The sequence below is a fragment of the Nycticebus coucang genome, chromosome 5 (assembly GCF_027406575.1).
Source record: "Nycticebus coucang isolate mNycCou1 chromosome 5, mNycCou1.pri, whole genome shotgun sequence".
Taxonomy (NCBI): domain Eukaryota; kingdom Metazoa; phylum Chordata; class Mammalia; order Primates; family Lorisidae; genus Nycticebus; species Nycticebus coucang.
Genome location: NC_069784.1, coordinates 58,567,125 through 58,589,408, shown reverse-complemented (window position 1 = coordinate 58,589,408; position 22,284 = coordinate 58,567,125). Strand labels below are relative to the sequence as shown.

The 22,284-nt window shown below is 48.0% G+C and overlaps 1 pseudogene; it reads right to left on the bottom strand.

The window, feature by feature from the left end:
* Window positions 1–2,305: 2,305 nt before the first annotated feature.
* On the bottom strand, window positions 2,306–21,361 carry LOC128585499 (uncharacterized; annotated as a pseudogene).
* Between the last annotated feature and the right edge of the window lie 923 nt (window positions 21,362–22,284).

The window sequence follows — 22,284 nt, the reverse complement described above, 5'->3', positions numbered from 1 at the left end:
GCATAAACTGGAGGCCAGGCCCAGTGGCTCACACCTGTAATCCCAGCACTCTGGGAGGCCAAGGCAGGTGGATCACCTGAGTTCATGGTTTCAAGACCAGCCTGAGCAAGAGGAAGACCCCTGTCTCTGAAAAAATCTAGCTAAGCATTGTGGCAGGGGCCTGCAGTTTCAGGTACTTGGAGGCTGAGACAAGAGAATCACTTGAGCCCAAGAGTTTGAGGTTGCTGTGAGATGTGACAACACGGCACTCTTACAGGTTTTAAGAAAGAAAACTTAAGACAAAATGAGGAATTTTAAAATGTTGAAAGATGGTGCATGTAAGTCATGAAAGTTTGTGAAAAAGAATTTAGAAAGAATTTTGTATGTGATTAAGTTGATTAAAATGAAAAAGAAATCTCTAGTTAAAACAATAATGTTGTCCTCAGTTCGTAAGATTTACGATTTACGTTTGAAGCCTCTTAAATTTCTCCTCTTGTATATATATTTAAAGTAATGAGAAAAACATCAAAAGTCTGAACTCAAAGGGTCAATTTATCATTATAGAGTTAATGCAAAGTTTGTTACAAAACATTTTTTCTATCTTTTTCCTGGTTAAAAACTTTGGTTGTTATGTTACGAATAGCCTTGAGATAAGGTACCCAGCACCCCGGAGAAGACCGAAGGTCAGTTACTCATTTGGAACTAAAAAAAAAAAGCCCATTTTACTTTTTGAAACAGAAGCTGTTTTTCTTTCTGAAATGCCGTTACTCTATTTGGTTCTTAGAGTAACTGAAGTGACTTTATTCAAAAAACTGCTACCATGTTGGGAATTGACTGGAAACTGCATCCTATAGGCCACAAGTTCTGGGAAAGTTGAAAGAATAAATAGAACATTAAAGGCTAGTATAGGGAAAATACACTGAGCCACAGGCACCACCCCAACATTTTTTTGTTTTGTTTTTATTTATTTATTCTTTTGAGACAGAGTCTTACTATGTTGCCTTCGGTAGAGTGCTATGGTGTCACAGGTCACAGCAACCTCAGACTCTTGGGCTTAAGTGATTATCTTGCCTCAGACCCCCAAGTAGCTGGGACTACAGGTGCCTGCCACAACACCCAGCTATTTTATTTGTTGTCATTGCTGTTTAGCTGGCCCTGTCCGGGTTCGAGCCTGCCAAGCTGGGTGTATGTGCCCTGCAACCTACCCACTGAGTATGGGTGCCACCCATGCTAGATGTTTTATATAGAAAGACTTTTCTTTTTTTTTTTTTTTTAATTTTTGGCCGGGGCTGGGCTTGAACCCACCACCTCCAGCATATGGGACCGGCGCCCTACCCGTTGAGCCACAGGCGCCGCCCTATAGAAAGACTTTTCTAGTAGTTGGAGTAGAGTGTCCTAGATGGGTGGATTGGTGCACAGCCTCCATTACAGTAGTTCCTAACAATTCTGGCACAACTATTCTTCCATCTGGTAAACACATCCAACCATCATGTATGCAAATTTTTATTTTTTTGAGACAGAGTTTCACTTATTAACCCTCGGTAGAGTGCTGCGGGGTCTGTCACAGCTCACAGCAACCTCGAAATCCTTGGGCTTAGGCGTATTCTGTTGCTTTAGCCTCTCCAGTAGCTGGGATTACAGGTACTCGCCACGATGCCCAGCTATTTTTTGTTGTTGTTGCAATTTGGCCAGGGCTGGGTTTGAACCCACCACCCTCGGTATATGGGGCTGGGACCTTACCCACTGAGCCACAGGCGCCACTCAAATGCTTGCTCTTGTGCTAACCACTCTAATTCCTTTTTACTGTATCCTGGTGCTACAATTGGGACCCAAGGTAGTAGGGCTGCAAATATACATTGGCTTGCCACTACTTGGTGTGCTTCTGCAGTGGTTTTGGTATTCTCTAAAATAACATGTCCTTGCCTCTTTTGGTGTCCTTTGTAATGTAACTCCTTGCTAGGTTTCCACACAACCTTCAATAAGTTTAACATCTCTTGGTGATACTTTGTTTTTCAGCTGAGTTTAATAGTCCTTTTCTTTATACAGTGCACCATGCTTATGCAGGGTTAAAAAGGCATACTTTCAATCAGGATAAATGCTGACTGTCTTATCTTTACTTAATTTCAGAGCCTTGGTGAGTGCTACAATTTCTGCCCTTTGGACAGATGTCCCAGGAGAGAGTTCTTTTCTTTAATGGCTGGGAAATGCTTTTTCTTGAAGGCCTTTCACACTAGGGGCTCCTTAACACCTCCCTTTGTGGCTTCATACAAGGGATTAGCAAGTGTAGCAAAATTTAGGATCCATAGGTGACAGAAGCCGGCTGCCCCTAAAATTTCTCGCAACTGCTGCCTGGCCTTGGGAACAGGCAGGTTACAAAATAACCTGCTTTCCGGAGCCGAGCAGCCGCCGCTCCGCGTTGCGTCGCGGGTTTCAGGGCACTGCAGGGCCGCGGCCCGTGGGGGCAGTAGTGAGACCAGCGCTGCGCTCCTGCCCCCTTTCCCCTCCATGGTTTCTCTGCACTCCCGCGAGTAACTTGGCTCCGGGGGCTCCCCTCGCCCGCCCGGGACCGCGCCGCCGGCCTCTGCAGCGAGCAGACTACTTCGTCAGACGGCCCTCGCTGCGCAGGCCGGGACGCCTCTCCCCGCCTCCGCCCCTGCCGCGGAAAATTAAGTTTGAAGGAGGGAGGGGGACATGGGCATGAAGAAGAAGATCCATCTGGAGCTGAGGAACAGGACCCCTGAATCTACTCGAGAACTTGTCTTGGACAATTGCAGATCAAATGCTGGAAAAATTAAGGCCTTAACAGCTGAAAGAGTTCCTCAGTTTAATAAATGTAGGCTTGATTTCAGTTTCAAATCTCCCAGAACTACCTAAATTGAAAAGGCTTGAGCTCAGTGACAGTAGAATCTTTAGAGGTCTGGATGTATTAGCAGAAAAACTTCCCAATCTCAAACATCTAAACTTCAGTGGAAATAAACTGAAAGATACCAGCATCTTGGCACCTTTGAAAAAGCTGGAATGTCTAAAAAGCCTGGACCGCTTTAACTGTGAGGTTACTAACCTGAATGACTACAGAGAGAGTGTCATCAAGCTTCCTCAAGAGAACCAGGAAGCCCCAGCCTCAGATGCAGAAGTGGGCAGTGTAACGAAGAAGGAGATGAAGAGGATGAGGACAGTGAAGAGGAAGATCTGGTGAAGAAAATGAAGAGGAGGAAGAAAACTGTAAAGGTGGAAAGAGGAAGAGAGAAACTGATGATGAAGGAGAAGATGATTAAGACCCCAAATTACCTGCAGAATCAGACCTGTTCAGTATAGGTTGGACTGCTCATGGATTTGGTAGCTGTTTAAAAAAAAAAAAAGATAGCTGTGATACAAACCCCAGGACACCCCCCCCCCCCAAGAGCCAAAGAATAGTTCCTGTGACATTCCACCTTCCTCTGTTTAGTCCCTCTTGGTATCCACCACCAAGCTTGGGGACTTCACCCCAACAAATTGTAACCCTTGTTAGGTTTTTGTGTAAGACTTGCTGTAGCACGGATAGCTGTGATTGGTGAGTCAACTATCTGTGGCTACCAGTTACACAAATGCTACACAGGAAGCATTTTTACTTTCTGTCATATAAGTACCACGCGCTAACCAATTGCGCCACTGGAGCTCTGACATTTTTACGTTCTGTACAACAAAAAAGCTTTGTAAATAAAATCTTAACATTTTGAAAGAAAATAACCTTTCTTTAAGGAATTTTTTTTTACAGTTTTTGGCCGGGGCTGGGTTTGAACCTGCCATCTCTGGCATACGGGACCGGTGCCCTACTCCTCTGAGCCACAGGAGCTGCCCACTTTCAGGAAATTTTATATCCACAGTTCTCTAAATGTTTTAACAACATAGTCCCTAGAGCACATCCTTTCCTAGTCTCATGGCCTAATAGTAAATCATCCACATATTGCAGTAAGGTGCACTGTGACTGTCATCTAGGAAGGTTGGCAGGTCCCTGGCCAGTGCTTCCCCAAGGATTGTAGGGGAGTTTTTGAACCCTTGTGGCAAACAAGTCCAGCTATGTTACTGAAAAACTGTTTTGGGAGTCTTCCCACTAAAAGGCAAACAGCTTCTGACTTACTGGAGCCACTTGGATGGTAAAGAAGGCATCTTTAAATCTAAAGTGAACCAAGCAACCTCTGCTGATACCAAGCTAAGAAGAGTGTCTGGGTTTGGCACAGTCAGGTGCAAAGTTACAGTAGCTTGATTAACTAGTCTTAATGCTACACAGGATGATACTCTGAGGTCCCAGCTTTGGTACTGGCCAAAGAGGGTCATTGTGACTGGCAGGAGCGGATAATTCCATAAGACCTTAGCCTGTTTAAAGGGGCCTGCATCCCTTCCAGTGCCACCCTTGGCATTGGATACTGCCTTTGTCTGACAGGTTGTGCTTCTGTCTTAAGTTTCATATACACAGGTTCCTGGTTTATGGCCAGTCCAGGGAGGTTGTTTTCTGTCTATACCTTAGGCCACTTAGCAGTTAACCCTGACTCTAAGTTTTCTTTTCTTTTTTCTTCTTTTTTGAGACAGTTTCACTTTCCTCAGTAGAGTGCTATGGCATCACAGCTCACGGCAACCTCAAACTCTTGGGCTTAAGTGATTCTCTTGCCTCACCCTCCCAAGTATTTGGAACTACAGGCACCCGCCACAACACCCAGCTATTTTTCTTGTTGCTGTTGTCATTGTTGTTTAGTAGGCCCTGGCCAGGTTCAAACCCACCAGCCTGGGTGTAGGTGACCAGCGCCCTAACCACTGAGCTACAGGCACTGAGCCAGACACTAAGTTTTCTTATTCTGGCTTCATGAACAGTGTCCACTCTTCTTCCTGGGGCATCGTTACAGTTAACACTAGATGTGGTATAGGAACCTTGAGCTCAATAGTTCCCTTGTCAGTAAATGCTATTGTGTCTTTATTTGTATTTCAGTTGGGTCCACTGAGTGAGGATTTACTAGTACTTGACCTTTTAGTTTGTCACCAGGTTTTTTATTTTTTGTTCTTCTGCTTTAGCTGCCATTGGAATTGCCACCTGTCTGCTCAGCCACAGGGTCTAAACACTAGTGTCTGCTAAGTGTCTCTGTATCAGGGTATCCAGGCTTACTAGTCACTACTCTGTATACCTTCTTTACTAGGCCTACATCTAAATTCTTTTCTGATGGCCAGCCTACTCAAAGGATGGCCATTCTAGTTCACAAAGCTTTCTCAACCTTTTAGGAGTCATAGTAACTCCAAAGCCTTTCTTAAAATTCTGAACCATTAACCCTAGGGGAGTTTCCTTAGTCAGCGCAGGACCTATCCTCAGGTTGCAGACAAACAAAGGGGGGTTTGAAGATGTCTCAGGTGCCTCCCTGGCCATGCCTCTAGCGAGGCTTTGAGAGAGTCTTAGCTGAGGTAAGCCCTGGGCCTGGTTGCCACTGTGCAGCAAGTCACTGTTATGATGTCTCCAGGGAACTACAGGTCAGGGCCCAATCATGCTCCATAAATGTGACCAGTCGTGAAGCTACACAAATAGTCACTCACTTTCACACACCACTTATTCACAGAGGCTAAAGAATTCCTCCCAATCCCTTCCCTGCTTACTGAGGCCCTCTGCCTCATGGAGGTCAATCCCTCCTCCTGTTCATTATTGCCCCTCTTACTGACACACCCTGACTCACAGAGGTCAACTTGCCTCTCTGACTGAGGCTCCCTGTCCCATGGAGGTCAATTCCTTTTCCTGTCCCTTTTTACTGAGGCTTCCGCCTCAAGGAGGTGATCAAGCTCCTCTTCCACTCTCTGGAGTGGGCTTTACTAGTATTATATACCTTTTATTGTTTTGTTTTTTTTATAGCCCTAGGTAGGGTGCTGTGGCATCACAGCTCATAGCAACCTCAAACCCCTGGGCTTAGGCAATTCTCCTGCCTCAGCCTACTAAGCAGCTGGGACTGCAGGCACCCACCACAACCCGGCTATTTTTTGTTGTTGTTGCAATTTGGCTGGGGCTGGGTTTGAACCCGCCACCCTCGATATATGGGGCTGGTGCCCTACCCACTGAGCCACAGGTGCCGCCCTATTATACCCTTTTTAATCCAGTTCTTAACCTAAGTTCAGACGTGCTCTTTACCTGTATGCTTATTCCTTTGTTGGTAAACTGCCTCTGCAGAGGACCACCATGGGACCTCCCTGCCACTCTGCCAAGCCCCCCTTCCCCCACCATGTAACCTGCACAGGAGAGCTCTTAGGGAACAACGTTAGGGTGACAGGAAGTACCCCCAAAGGGTGCTACACCCAGTGCAGGGAAGCCCCCAGAGTCCCTCCATCCTAATCCGCCTGCTCATCTTCCTGATCAGGGAACCAAAAATGTTGCAGGAAAACTGAATTAAAACAGACAGACACTTACACCAACAATATAGAGGAAGGATTGCCAGCAAGAACTCAGGTGCCTCAAGGTGTGAAATGCTGAATTCCAAGGAACAGTTTTTTCCAGGCTCTTTTATATCTTTTTTTCCCTTCAGTTCAATATCAGCTACATAGTCATGGCTATAGATGTTAGAAACCAGGGTACTGGGCTTGGCACCTGTAGCTTAGCAGCCAGGGCACTGGCCATATACACCCAGGCTGACAGTTTGAACCTGGCCCGGGGCCTGCCAAACAACAACAGCAACAACAACAAAATAGCCGGGCATTATGGCAGGCATCTATAGTCCCTATTTGGTTTGTTTTCTTTTTTGCAGTTTTTGGCTGGGGCTGAGTTTGAACCCACCACCTCCGGCATATGGGGCCAGCGCCTTACTCCATTGAGCCACAGGAGCCACCCAGTCCCAGCTATTTGGGAGGCTGAGGCAAGAAAATCACTTAAGCTCAAGAGTTTGAGGTTGCTGTGAGCTGTGATGCCAGGGCAAGACCCTGTCTCAAAAAAAAAAAAGGAAAGAAAGAAACCAGGGTATTGTTATTCGTTACAGTCTTTTTTTTTTTTTTCTTTTTCTTTTCAAGGTTATTGCAGCTCAGTGTAGTTTGTCCTGATGTTTGGAGGAGTTCTTCTGCAGCTGCCTGCTGCCTTCTCAGGATCACTGAGAAGTGTGAGATTTATTTCTCCTTCCTCACTGGGGTTAAGCCATCCTTCTGCCCCAGTCTCCTAAGTAGCTGGGACTACAGGTGCCTGCCACAATGCCCAGTTAGTTTTTTTATTTATAGTAGAGATGGAGGCTTGGTGCCTGTGCTCAATGGTTAGGGCACCAGACCACATAAACCAGGGCTAGCGCGTTCGAACCCAGCCCAGCCCTGCTAAACAACAATGACAACTGCAACAAAAAATATCCGGGCACTGTAGCGGGCACCTGTAGTCTCAGCTAACTAGGGAGGCTGAAACAAGAGAATCGCTCAAGCCCAAGAGTTGGAGGTTGCTGTGAGCTGAGATGCCACGACACTCTACCAAGGGTGACATAGAATCTGTCTCAAAAAAAAAAAAAAAAAAAATATATATATATATATCTAGAGAGAGAGAGAGAGCTAGATAGATAGTAGAGATGGAGTCTCACTCTTGCTGAAGCTGGTCTCAAACACCCAAGCTCAAGGGATCCTCCTAACCTTGGCTTCCCAGAGTGTTGGGATTATAGGTGTAAGCCGCAGCACTGGGTCTGGCTCCTTTCGGCTTCAGTCTTCTCATTTGTAAAGTTGCTTAGTAAAGAATAAAAGCCCTGGGCGGCGCCTGTGGCTCAAGGAGTAGGGTGCCAGTCCCATATGCTGGAGGTGGCGGGTTCAAACCCAGCCCCGGCCAAAAAAAAAAAAAAAGAATAAAAGCCCTTTCCTGCTCCATTTGGTCCTGTGCCACGCTGATGCAGACTGTCTCCCTGCAGTCTTCCACATTAGCCCTTACCTATGTCTCCAGCCCAGGAAGAGGCAGAGGACACAAATAGTGAGGGTGGCAGGCCCACGTGGATGCCCACCACAATCCCAGACAGCAAATTGCTCTCACCCCGGCTGCAAGAGACCCAGCCTTGGGCTCTGTGGACACAATGCCATCTGTTAGAGGACATGGGAGAGCCAGCCCTTCTTCCTTCCCCTCCTACTGGAACTCCCTCACCAGGGGTGGTCAGGGGCACATCATAGAAACAGACAAAGCAGGCACTGCTATTCCTGTCCCGTTGCCATTGAACATCTGGAGCTTGATCTCAGAGAGCACAGCTGGTTCTGCAGGGAGCAGGGCAACGTGAAAGGAACACTAGGCCAGGAAGTTCAGTGCCTGACCTGAGGTCACACTGAGAAGGGGACCTGTGGGAGGCATGAGAAGCTTCAGAGCCTCACCCAGGTCTGTGGAGAGCAAGGAGCTGACACTGCTGGCCAGAAGCAGGGTCCCTCAAAATGGGCAGCTGGCAGCTTTCAGTGAAAGAGTTTGAAGCCTTGGATGGGCCCCAGCTAGAGAGGCAGTTCCCAGGAGGCCTGCACAAAAGTGGCACTAAGCACTTTGGTAGAGAAGCCCAGGCCTCTGCCCAGGGGCTGCAGAAGAAAATAAGTCAACTGGTTGGCAGCTCCTGTCCACCTGAGCCCTGGGACTCTGTAGGGGCAGAGAGGTTGCCACTCAGTGCTGGCCGAGATGGAGGCAAGGATTGGGGGCAGAATGCTGACTGTACCCTCCGCTGAGTGGGCCCGCAGTGGCTGGTGTAGCCCGTGGCAGCCTCCAGGTGGGAGAAGACATGTTCCAAGGCACCTTCATTCATGGCCTCTTGCAGCTCCGGCCACACTGGCTCTAAGCTGCAGAGTGTCAGCAACTCAGTGGCCACTCTCAACTGGCCACACACCCCCACCCTCACAAAATGGGCACAAAGATCCTCCTGGTGCCTGGCTGGGCCCACTAAGCCTCCAAGGAGAGGACAGGGAAGGGGGCTGGAAGGATAGGGTGAGAAAGGGGCCCTGAAGGGTGAGCCGCAGACCAGTGAAGAAGTGCTAGAGGGGCGGCCCAGAGAGCCTGAGGTTCACCAAGGAGGCTGGGACCAAAATAGTGAGAGGGATGAGAGGGACTTGCCCTGGCCACCACCAGTCAGGGACAGAGGACTGGGGAGGGCAAGACCCTGGTCCCTGTGCCAAGCTCTGAATCTGCCCACCCACACCCGCCTCCCATGGCTGCAGGTGCAGCAGCAGCCAGTGATGCCCCCTCCAGAGGGGAGGGGCTCCCAAGACTCTGGAATTGCAGAAGTGGAGAGAGCCATAGCCTGCAGGCCCCTAGGGACAGGGAATGGCTCTGGTGCCCCTGTCACAGCCAGGTGGGCACTGGCCTGATTGGGGCTGGCACTGTTCTCTGCCACGCATTGGCAAATGGCCTCATCTTTGACTGAGAATCCTGCCAGCATCAGCGTGCTAGAGAAAGACAAACTCAGCTTTCTGGGAGCCCTTTCCCTGCCAAGCCCCATCCTCTAGTGAAGTGGCCCTAGAGCTGGAGGCTGCCTGTCTCAGACACCTGCAGACCTGCTCCAGGCAGGACACACCACCAGGGGGCGCATCACCGGTGATGAAGCAGGTGTGCTGGGGGCTGTGTGTGGCTGTGACTTGTAGAGCAGCTTTAGGAAGAGTGTCGCACGTAGGTGGGATGGATGCCCAGGGTGAGTCGGGATACCTGCTGTTTACAGGGGTAGAAGGTAGAGGGGAGAGACGGGGCACGGTCCATGCTGCTGTGAGTCAGCTTGACCTTATCCCCAGGACTCGGCACCTTCCAGTTCTTCAGCTAGATCAGACCGGGCTTGGGGCCGCCCTGGGCCACGCAAGTGAAAATAGCGCTTCTGCCTGGAGGCTTGGACAAGGACCGTGGACACTGGACAAATCGGAGGGAGCTGGACAGGCAACAGTGGGGAGGAAGACGCCCTGAGGCTCTTGCCTTTCTCCTGCCCAGGGCCCTCTCCCCGCGCGCTCGCCCTGGGTCTCACGCTGCACCGCAGGACACCGTGGGCGCATGGGCGGCGCAGACGTAGTAGACGCTCCAGTGCTGGACCGACATGTCGGAGATCACGAGGTGCCGGTGCCCAGGACTTAAGACGACCTTCACGCCGATGGAGCGTCCGTGTGCTGGCAGGCGCCAGGGATCAAAGGGGCTGGGCGAGCGGCGGGGCGGGCGCAGCAGGCGGGACGCACCGAAGCGTCCAGGACCCCAGTGGCTGCGCGCGGGTGGCCGGTGGCGACGCACTCTGGCATGGCCGTCTGGTGCCAGTCAGCGTCAGGGTCTGAGGCCCCGACAGGATCTCTGGCTTCTGCAGCGGCTGCGGGGGCACCACTGCGCGGCGGAAATTAGCAGGTCTGATTAGGAAACGTGAACCACATCCTAAACTTAAATTTCTAGCACAAATGTGTCACCAAACTCTGAGCTGCGCATAGCAACTGCTGTTCTACCCGCAGCTTACACATAAAAAGAATGACTTGCCCAAAGTTCTAAGGCATTAACTACCAGGGTGAAGTAGCTTTGGTCGACTAAGCGGACCCAAAATAAAATAGGAGGCGGCATGTGTGCGGGCGGCAGACGGCGCCCCCTTCCCTGGGCACAGTGCCCAGAGAGGTAGCAGGGGCTGTGGTGTCTGGCTCCCTGCCCTACGTCACTAGAAAGCTAACAGGAGATGTCCCCCTGCTTAGGAGGATGTCAATGTTTTTCCAAAATACACTACTCTTTTGTGTCCAAATTGCATCTTCACTTTATGCTACAGTCCCCCCTTATTCAACAAATTATCCGTTGGGGGCTACCTAGCACCAGGCCCTGCTCTCACACTGCCACATCAAGTACAGTTGTGAACAACAGTGTACCATCAAGCCTATTGTTTTGCTACCTTGGTTTAGTTTGGATGTTTGAGACAGGGTTTTCTCTGTGTCTAGGCTGGAGTGTGGTGGCATCATCATCACAGCTCACAGCAACCTTAAACTCTTGGACTCAAGACATTCTCTTGCCTCAGCCCCCCAAGTAGCTGGGACTACAGGCGCCCACCACAACGCCTGACTATTTTTTTTTTGTGTGTGTGGTTTTTTTTTTTTGGCCGGGGCTGGGTTTGAACCCGCCACCTCCGGCATATGGGACCGGTGCCCTACTTCTTGAGCCACAGGCGCCGCCCCTGACTATTTTTTTGTTGTTGCAGTTGTCGTTGTTTAGCAGGCACTGGGCCGGATTTGAATCCACCAGTCTCAGAGTATGTAGCTGGAGCCCTAACCACTGAGCTACAATGTATCTTGAACATTCATAAATGCCCTTTATTAAGAACTTCTCAGACAAAGTGTATCTCAGATGAAAGTATCTTATCGGCTGATCTAAGATCGTACATCTTTAAATATTCAAGGTCTAGGATAGTATTTCATTCATTCATTCATTCAGCAGCTATAGACTGAGGGTCTAGCACTGCCCAGTTTGCCTGTTGCAAGCTCTATACAGGCTATGGGTTATTCTGGAGAGTCCTGGCATCAGTTGTCAAGGAGGCTTTGTACTGCCCAGGCAGACTGCTCCTTGTGCAATCCAGAACCATATAAAACCATGTCAGCTGTGACTGCCAAACCTGACCACCCACACCCTTCTCCCTGCTGGGCACCCTGCTGTGAGCCCCACCACATTGTCTCTCTCAGTCCGCATCCAGTCTGCCAGATAAGTGCCTTTATTTCTGCAAGTCTACATGAGAAAATCAAGTGTCAGAGAGGGGGACAGACTTGTCTAATGACAGGGGGACTGGCAGGGTTGGGACTCCACCCCGAATCTTGCAGCACTGAACAGCATCCCCCTCTCACTGGGAGCTCCTTGAAAGTCTGGGAAACTCCGTCTTGCCTTGGTTCCCACACAGGCTAAGTCCTACCAGGGTGTGTGCCAGGCAAGTTCTGTAGGAGTGGGTGGTCTGGCATCACAGCTCACAGCAACCTCAAACTCTTGGGCTCAAGTGATCCTCTTGCCTCAGCCTCCCCAGTAGCTGGGACTTACAGGTGTGCACCACAACGCAAGCTAGTTTTTTTTTAATTTTTTTTTTTAATTTCAGCTTGCTTGTTCATTCTTTGTCGTTTGAAGTACTCTTTTTTTGTTGTTGTTCATTTTCTTCTTCCTCTGGCAATGGTCTTTCCTGTTGCCTCCCCAGTAGCTGGGACCACAACATCCGGCTCTTTGATGTTAGTAGAGGCGGGGTCTTACTCTGGCTCACTGCTGCTCATACTGGTCTCCAACCTCTGAGCTCAGGCAATCCACCTGCCTCGGCCTCCCACAGCCCTGGGACTATAGGCATGAGTCACCACGCCCAGCCTTTTTTTTTTTTTCTAAGAGACAGAGTCTCACTTTGTCACCCTAATTTTTCTATTTTTAATTAGAGACTAGGTCTCGCTTTTGCTCAGGCTGGTCTTGAACTCCTTGAGCTCAACCAATCCAGGTGCCTCATCAGGTGCTCAGAACAAACAAGCCACCTCATCAGGCCATTAAAAACTCTTTAAGGGGGCCAGGTGCGGTAGCTCACCCCTGTAATCCCAGCACTCAGGAGGCTGCTGAGGTGGGCAGACTGCCTGAGCTCACAGGTTCGAGACCAGCCTGAGCCAGAGCAAGACCTCATTTCTAAAAAATAGCTGGATGTTGCAGTGGGCACCTGTAATCTCAGCTAATTGGGAGGTTGAGGCAAGAAAATCACTTAAGCACAAGAGTTTGAGGTTGCTATGAGCTGTGACTCCATGGCACTCTACCAAGGCCCACAAAGTGAGACTGTCTCAAAAAACAAACAAACAAAAAAACTTTTAAAGTCTTAGCCTGTGTGTGGCTGCAGCTCAGCCCCATAGGTGCCTCCTGCTGGGAGTTCCCCATGTGCACTCATCCCCCACCCCTAGGAGCAGCTCAGTCACTTACTTGCCAGCTGTACCTACGCCCGCTGGCTCACCAGCCACCCATAGCAGTCTGGGCCATGGAATGGTACCCGTGGGCATGGGAAGGGGGGGCTCTGGTGCGTAGGCAGGGCGGCCAGGTGCAGGGAACCATTTGGCATCAAGGTAGTGCTACTGTTGTTGGCCAGAACCATCCCATCCTACTGCCAGGAAATGGACACAGGCAACTCACGGTCCACCTGGCAGGGGTGGGGCCACCACGTGGGCACCAGTGGGGCCTTAAACTGCCGTAGGGCCACCGCGTCCCCAGGCTGTGTATGAAGGCCAGCTCTGAGCCTGCAGTGCAACTTGTGAGGATAGTTAGCACAGCCTAGACATGGTAGCCTCCTGATGAGAACCACCCTCTACCCACCGCTGCCCTCTCAGCTTTGACTCCTTCCCAGCCTGAGCAAGGGGCAAGGACTTGACTTTGGGGGACTTCCGGTTAGAAGACTTGGGTAAGGGGCCAGAGAGAGCAGAGCAGCCCCCATTGATTGATGGCCTCTTTGACTCTTCAGATGGGTCCTGGCAACGGGAAGGGATGGGACAGTGTAGGATAATATTTAGAAATAAACATATCCTGCGGGCAGCGCCTGTGGCTCAAGGAGTAGGGCGCTGATCCCATATGCCGGAGGTGGCGGGTTCAAACCCAGCCCCGGCCAAAAAAAAGAAATAAACATATCCTACATCAAGCACACAAAGTGAATTCAGTGTGAGTTTAAAATGACTTGCTTTTCTTCCAGAGGCTTAAGAAACTTGGACCCCCCCTGGGTTACATGCAGAGTTAGGCTTTCTTGGAGTTGTAAAATTCCTTAGGCCTTTTGTCTGAAGCAGTACACCCCGTGAAGCCTAAGATCCAAGGGCATGCCGCCCTTCCTCAGAGATACGGGCCAGAGGGTTGACATATGTTAACAACATATTGTCAGAGGTCTATAGGTGCTCTGCCCTGAAGGAAGGTCACAGTCATTACTTCATACTGAGTAAACTGAGTGAATGCTTAAAAATATTTTTTCATTAACTGTGTTCCCCTTGTTTACTTTCTTCTTTATGATTTTGTTTACCCACCTGCCCAGAGATTAGTCAGGGTTTAGAAGAAGATGTTTACTGCAAAAGTGATTGTGTTGATGTGGTAACAGGATTATTTCCTTTTTAATTGATCTCAGATAGGTAAATTGAGGTAATGGTGAAAATAACAGATAATAGATTAAGTGTTTACATGACTAGAAGAGTATAAATTCAAAACCTGGAATAAAGATTTTCACTACATGCCATCTCATAGTGTGTAGCCTGTTTCTTGATGTAATAATTACAGGAGTGTGTTTACACCCATGGCAAAGCTGCTGTTCGTTCGCGTCTCCGGTCACGCAACAGACAGGCATAATGGTGAGGCTAGGTATTGTGCTCCCCAGAGACAATGCGGTCATCCCCTCCCTGCCCCACCTAGCCCATCTGCCTGTCTGCAGCAGGGTCAGCTTCCCAGGACCTGGCTCTCCTCTTCCTTCCTCCCACTGCCAGGGGCTGGGCTTGAACCCACCACCTCTGGCATATGGGGCCAGAGCCCTACTCCTTTGAGCTACAGGCACCACCCGACTTCTTCTTCTTCTTCTTTTTTTTTTTTTTTTTACATCAAGAAATAACTTTAACCTGGGTGGAGCCACTATCCTGTGGCGTAGTGGGTAGGGCACTGGCCCCATATACCAAGGGTGGCAGGTTCAAACCCAACCCCTGCCAAACTGCAACAAAAAAATAGCTGGGCATTGTAGCCTGTAGTCCCAGCTACTTGGGAGGCTGAGGCAAGAGAATTGCCTAAGCCCAAGAGCTGGAGATTGCTGTAAGCTGTGATGCCACGGCACTCTACCGAGGGCAATAAAGTAAGACTCTGTCTCTAAAAAAAAAAGAAAGAAATAACTTTATCCAAAGGGAATTCAAATAGAAGATATCTTTTTTTTGTTTGTTTGTTTTTTGTAGAGACAGAGTCTCACTTTATTGCCCTCGGTAGAGTGCCGTGATGTCACAGGACTCACAGCAACCTCCAGCTCTTGGGCTTCCGCGATTCTCTTGCCTCAGCCTCCCGAGCAGCTGGGACTACAGACGCCCACCATAACGCCCGGCTATTTTTTTTTTTTGGTTGCAGTTCAGCCAGGGCTGGGTTTGAACCCACCACCCTCGGTATATGGGGCCGGCACCCTACTCGCTGAGCCACAGGCACTGCCCTCAAATAGAAGATATCTTTAACATCAATTCACACATATTATCAAATATAACATCCATAGAAGCACAAAATAGTCTTTCACAATTCCCACCAAACTTCTGGTTCCTTTAAGTGTCACATCTATGACTATCAATCACACATATAAAGGAATGTATTGAAGACGTCTTTTCAGAAAACTTACAAAATGAAAAAGGTAACATATGTCAAAACATAGCATAAGCAGCAATGGGGTCTTGAATTGACATTGGAAAGGCTGCCTAAGGCACTACCAAAGTGAACAACTGGAAATCCCTGCTCAGACTTTAAATTTTTACGGTCTTAAAAGTTCAATTCTTACTACAAGGTGAGGTGGCTAGGACAGCTGGTATAGTATTTTCACAGCACAGGCATATTTGAGAAATATGTCTATCCAGGTCACTATTGCTACAATATATGTTTGTAATATATCTGATTATGTGAAGTAGGAAAGTTCAGTTTGTTTAATTTTTCTTTAAATGTATTTTAAGAAAAAAATGGCACTTGAATAAATAGTGGCACAACAGGGAAAAGGACTATTTTAATATAAAATAATATTCAATCAGTATGCAATGAGGTCAAGGGCTAAATTTGTAAAATATTAATTTAGAAATTGTATGTGCTTAAACTCAAAACTGAAAAAGGGCACCAATCACCCCAATTTGCTAGAATCACAGCTCTTAAAAATAATAGCATCTACTGATGAATCTGATCAAGAATTAATAATTTTTAGGCCAGGCATGCTGGCTCACGCCTGTAATCCCAGCACTTGGGAGACTGAGGCAGGTGGATTGCCTGAGCTCACAGGTTCGAGACCAGCCTGAGCCAGAGAGAGACCTCATCTCTAAAAAATAGCCAAGCATTGTGGTGGGTGCTTGTAGTCCCAGTTACCTGGGAGGCTAAGGCAAGAGGATAACTTGAACCCAAGAGTTTGAGGTTGCTGTGAGCTAAGACACCACAGCACTCTACTATGAGTGACCAAGTGAGATTCTGTCTCAAAAGAAAAAAAAAAAAGAATGAATAATTATAATAATTTTTTTTTTTTTTTTTTGCAGTTTTTGGCCAGGGCTGAGTTCGAACCTGCCACCTCCGGCATATGGGGCCAGCGCCCTACCCCTTTGAGCCACAGGCGCCGCCCCCTTTAATAATTCTTTAAAAAAATTTTTTTCAACAGAACAATTCTGGTAAAACCAGAACATAAAATTATGAAGACCAAACCAAATTCACAGGATGACTATTATTTGGCCAGACAATGAGTGCTCATGACCAGCAGTTCCCCAGTCCCCTTGTACAGGCAACATGGGTGCTCCTGAGGAGCTGGTGAAGGAGAATGAGGTGCAGACCCAGAGAGTAGGGCTCTGGACCCTGCCCTAGCATAAAATGGAGATGCTACATTTGTTTTACCATATACTAAGAATACAGGCAGTCCCCAGGTTACAAATGAGATAGATTCTGTAGGTTTGTTGTTAAGTTGAGTTTATATGTAAGTTGGAACAGGCATGTTTACCTATTACCTATAATAGCCTTTGTTTGTAAGTGTGAGTAGAACGTCCATAGGATATTTCTAACTCAGAGACTGCTTGTACATGTAAGCATTTTCTTTTTTTGAGACAGAGTCTCAAGCTGTCGCCCTGTAGAGTATTGTGACGTCACAGCTCACAGCAACCTCCAACTCTTAGGCTTAGGTGATTCTTTTGCCTCAGCTTCCTGAGTAGTTGAGACTACAGGCACCCCCCACAACGCCCATGGAGAGGTACAGGCGCCCCAACCAAAGCAAGTGACATGGCCTCATGTGCTCCCTGAGGAACGTTGCCCTAAGATGAAAAAACTTCTTTCTTTGTGGACATGCCCAGGCTAGTAAGAACAATCAGTTAAATGTTCACAGAAAGGAAAGTTACCGGAGGGCTTTGCATGGTTGCAGCCGGGGGCTGGGCACCTGCAGAGGTTGCGGGAAGAAGTGCTCCGCTCTATTCTCCTTTTAGCAAACTATTCTTTCTTAAAGTTTCAGGGAACTAATCAAGAACAAGACAGCTGGAAGCCGTTGTGGTTAAGCCTTCAGCAAAGTGTTGAGCAAAGGGTCTCGATTTAGAACTAACTATGTATGTGTCCAGCAGCATGTGTACTGAACACAGAATTTCTTAGCAGTCTTTATGATTTCACCACTATATGTTCCTTTTTTTATTTCTATACCTTTTTTTTTCTTTTGACTAGTGCTGTGTATAAAAACACCCAATCAATGTGGGTAGTCGCCACAGGCCTGAGCGAGCCTTGGTCTCCCTCTCATAATAATCATTCTGTGTGCAGTGCTTATCTCTGAGTCTCCGAGAATCTAGTTCTGAGGACAACAACATGCCCAGCTATTTTTTGTTGTTGTTGCAGTTTGGCCTGGGCTGGGTTTGAACCTGCTACCCTTGGTATATGAGGCCAGAGCACTACTCACTGAACCACAGGCACCACCCATCATGAGGGGTTTTTTTTTGACTTGTCAATCATATACTTTAAAAATTGAGTATGTGTCTTTCGTGCTCAGTTAGGACTTTTCATGAAGTCTCATGTGAGTGCATGCTATTTTGTAAACTGTAGTGTCTAAACTGCAGCAAAAATCAGATGCACAGAGTTCCAGGAACAAATTCAATCTCATCTAATTGAAGAAGCTCTCATAATCAGGTATGAACATTGGCTTGTAAAACACACACTATGAACCAAGTACAGTAATGTACAGATCACATCATCCCAGCAATCTTTCATTCTTCATGACAAACTTTTAAAACCAGCATTTTCATCATATGAAAGGAAAAAACAAAAACAACAAAATCAGCTTTTGCTACACTAGTTTCTTTCTTTTTTTTTTTTGTAGAGACAGAGTCTCACTTTATGGCCCTCGGTAGAGTGCCGTGGCCTCACACAGCTCACAGCAACCTCCAACTCCTGGGCTTAAGCGATTCTCTTGCCTCAGCCTCCCGAGTAGCTGGGACTACAGGCGCCCGCCACAAGCTACACTAGTTTCTAATCCAAATAGGCTTCTTGCAATTACTGTAAGTCACTAGCAATCCAATCACTAAATTGATTGAGCAAAAATAGACTTGGCACTGTCCTCCCCAAAAGAGTATAAAAGAATGATTGAAACAGATACAATCTCTACAGAACTAAGTTTACATCATAAATGCTAGAAGTGAAGAGTATGCAAAATGACAGACACGAGGGCGGCGCCTATGGCTCAGTGTGTAGGGCACCGGCCCCACATACCAAGGGTGGCGGGTTCAAACCCAGCCCCGGCCAAACTGCAATAAAAAAATAGCTGGGCATTGTGGTGGGCGCCTGTGGTTCCAGATACTCGGGAGGCTGAGGCAAGAGAATCACCTAAACCCAGGAGCTAGAGGTTGCTGTGAGCTGTGTGACACCACGGCACTCTACTGAGGGCGATAAAGTGAGACTCTGTCTCTAAAAAAAAAAAAATGACAGACATGAGGTTCTGGGTGAAAGATAGCATCACTCCACACAGCACAGCAGAACTCTGCTGAAGTGCTGAAGTGGTCACAGCTACTCTGATTTCCTCTTATTTGGTAGCTGGGTTCTTGGGAGGAAGGAGCTTGTATGTGTTGAAGTAGCCCATCACCTGCTGGGGAATTTCCGCCAAGACACAATGAATGAGTGCTTCTTTCAACATTCTGAAACTGTCTGAAAGCCACAGACTGGACAATATCTCTGTTGGCCACCTCACCTGGTGGTGAGCGAAGACTTCTACTGTCACCATCCAGAAATTCCATGGCACTAAAGACAGCACCTCCAACTCCAATGATGATGATGGACATGGGCAGCTTGGCAGCATTAACTATGGCCTGTCTGGTTTTATCAAGGTCTGTGATCGCAACATCAGCAATGGTCAAGAGTACAAAATATTGGCTTGGCGCCCATAGCACAGTGGTTACAGCACCAGCCACATACATCAAAGTTGGCAGGTTCGAACCTGCCCCCAGTTGGCAGGTTTGAACCCGGCCCCAAACCCAGCTGGATCAGCTAACCAACAATGACAACCGCAGCATTGTGGCAGGTGCCTGTAGTCCCAGCTATTTAAAAGGCTAAAAAAAAAAGTAGGGCGGCGCCTGTGGCTCAGTCGGTGGGGCACCGGCCCCATATACCGAGGGTGGCGGGTTCAAGCCCGGCCCCGGCCAAACTACAACCAAAAAATAGCCGGGCGTTGTGGCGGGCGCCTGTAGTCCCAGCTACTCGGGAGGCTGAGGCAAGAGAATCACTTAAGCCCAGGAGTTGGAGGTTGCTGTGAGCTGTGTGAGGCCACGGCACTCTACCGAGGGCCATAAAGTGAGACTCTGTCTCTACAAAAAAAAATAAAAATTGCAAAAAAAAAAAAAAAAAAGTAAAAAGTATTGAGAAGCAGTCCACTGCTGTGTGGCTGCAGCAGCAAATCTGGCTACATTGTTTATGACTGGAGAAAAATTAGTTAGTCCATAGTCTTATCTGAGGAAGACAAGCCCGATAAGCATCTACAATGCCTTGATTCCATTAAAATAAGAAATGGATGGGTTAAAATTCATTGGAATGAATGTGTGTGAGTGTGTTTTACAAGCCAATGTATCATGGGATATCTGCCACTGAGGAGGTATCTAGGCTCCAAAACCAAAACTGAAAACATCTTATCAAAATCATAATCTTTTTTTTTTTTTGAGACAGAGCCTCAAGCTGTCGCCCTGGGTAGAGTGCTGTGGCATCACAGCTCACAGCAACCTCCAACTCCTGGGCTCAGGCGATTCTCCTGCCTCCGTCTCCCAAGTAGCTGGGACTATAGGCGCCCGCCACAACGCCCGGCTATTTTTTGGTTGCAGCCATCATTGTTGTTTGGCGGGCCCGGGCTGGATTTGAACCCGCCAGCTCAGGTGTATGTGGCTGGCGCCTTAGCTGCTTGAGCCACAGCATCGAGCCCAAAATCATAATCTTGAATGACCCAGTCCCACCGACCAGACAGCAGTCAAGTACTCATTAACACCATTGAAGCTGATGAAATTAAGGGAGTCTGTTTATGGGGGCAAGACATGATTGCAAGAGGGACTTTACCTAACAATTGCAATCAGTGTAACCTGGCTTATTGTACCCTCAATGAATCCCCAACAATAAAAAATAAAAAAATAAAATCTGCAAAGCTGCAAAAAAACAAAAAAAGAAATTAAGGGAGTCTGGAGACTTTGGGTGACCATTGGAGCTAGTGAAGTCCACTCTCACAGTAAAGTTCAGTTGACATCCTCCCAAAATATAGTCAAGAAATGTACATTTTACTGTAATCTCATGCTGTTTCACAGTGACAATACCTGAATTCTTGTAGCTTTTTTTCTTTTGCCTCTTTTTTTCATTTATGCATTCAAATTCAATAGGTGAGTTTCTGGAAGCATCCTTCAGTTTTGTCATGGTGGTTTGAAATGTTCCAATGAGATCATGTGACTCGTCATTGTCATAATCATAACACTCTACGTTAATTGTTTTGTCCATATCTCCATAGCACAGAGAGTTAAGAGAAATTTTAAAAGGTCTCCAAACAGGATTCAAGTTGTTTTTAACAACCTCTGTTCGATGAACCATTAACCAGTTTCCATCAGATGTCTGCTTGTGGGACTCCAGGTATGGGTCTAACTTCCCAAATAGATCCTTATTATCCAGGCTTCCATTTCAAACAAAAACCACTCTATTATCCTTGATTTCTTCAGCTGAAATCTTAATGCTCCCTCTCCCAGCAGGTTTGCCATTTTTAAGCACCAGTGGTCGAGTTAGCTTCTTACTGGAAACAATTTGTCCAAGGGTACATTCACATTCTCCCAAAAAGTCATCGTCACTCAGCTCGATAGTTTTGTTATCAAGGTCATAAATCCCAAATTTCAATTTCTGAACAATTTCAAAGTAGTAATCAATAATAAGCATCTTCAAGCAATTCTTAATCCTTTCTGTGCGTTCAACCTCGTATCACTATTGACCACTTGTATTCAAAAATAATACACATAGAGGGTCTGACTTTGACCCTACCCTACATCAGTATCCAAAAGATTGTTACTGGAAATACGCAGCTCCACCTTCATGACACGCTGAGCAGCCATTTCTTGAGATGCCCATCTTTGGAGTGGCAGTCGAGGCTGATGTAGGACAGACCAGCAGAGTCCACGGTGCCAGGAGCAGACTTCTCTCACACACTTGGACCAACGACCACAGCCTCACAGCCCACCCCATGTTCTAGAGAGAGTCATCCCTAATACACTATGTCACAGAGGCCACAAACAAGTCACCTGTGCTACAGACTCATAGTCACAAATATGTAAGCACTGGGCAGCAGAGCTCAGAAGGCACACGTAGACCCGCGTGGCACCTCTGAGCTCACACCCAAGGCTCAGGCAGCCTTGGTGCCCACAGGACATCTTCCTGGGGAGGTCTAAGGTCTCAGCCTAACCATTTTCTAACCATTCCCCACCTATGTGCCTCCTGTCACCCCTCTCTTCGGGGTTATCTTCAGGGTTTCCCCACCTCCTCTCCTGCCACCCTATCCCTCTGCTCCCCCACCCCAGCCTGGCCCCCAACTCTCCCATCCCTGCTTCTCCCCCTTCCTCTTCCATGTACACTGCCTGTGGCTTTCCCATTCCTCCCATGGCCCCCACCTCTGCTCCCCATGGCCTTACTTTGGGGAGCTCTGGTTGGGGGAATGATTCTGAGGTAGAGGCTGGAGGCTGCTGTCTCTCTCTGCTCAGTCTGAGCCTCCTCCCCATCCCTATCCCCTCTCACTGTCCCCTTCTCCCAGTGCCAAGACCCAAACATTGAGACAATTAGGGCAGGGGGACGATGAGGGCCAATGACAGCAAGGCAAAGTTGGGGGCCAGCCCTGCCCCTTTCCCAGCCCTTCAGACCCACCCTTCACTTCGTCTTGTGAACAAGAATGAATTTCTGGGCATGGTGGCTCATGCCTGTAATCCCAACATTGGGAGGCCGAGGCAGGTGGATTGCCTGAGCTCACGAGTTTGAGACCAGCCTGAGACAGAGCAAGACCTGGTCTCTAAAAATAGCCAAGCACTATGTCAGGCGCTTATAGTCCCAACTACTCAGGAAGCTGAGGCAAGAGAATCACTTGAGCCCAAGAGTTAGAGGTTGCTGAGAGCTGTGACTCCATGGCACTCTACCCAGGGTGACAAAGTGAGATTTTGTCTCAAAAAAAAAAAAGCTCAGGTCCCGTA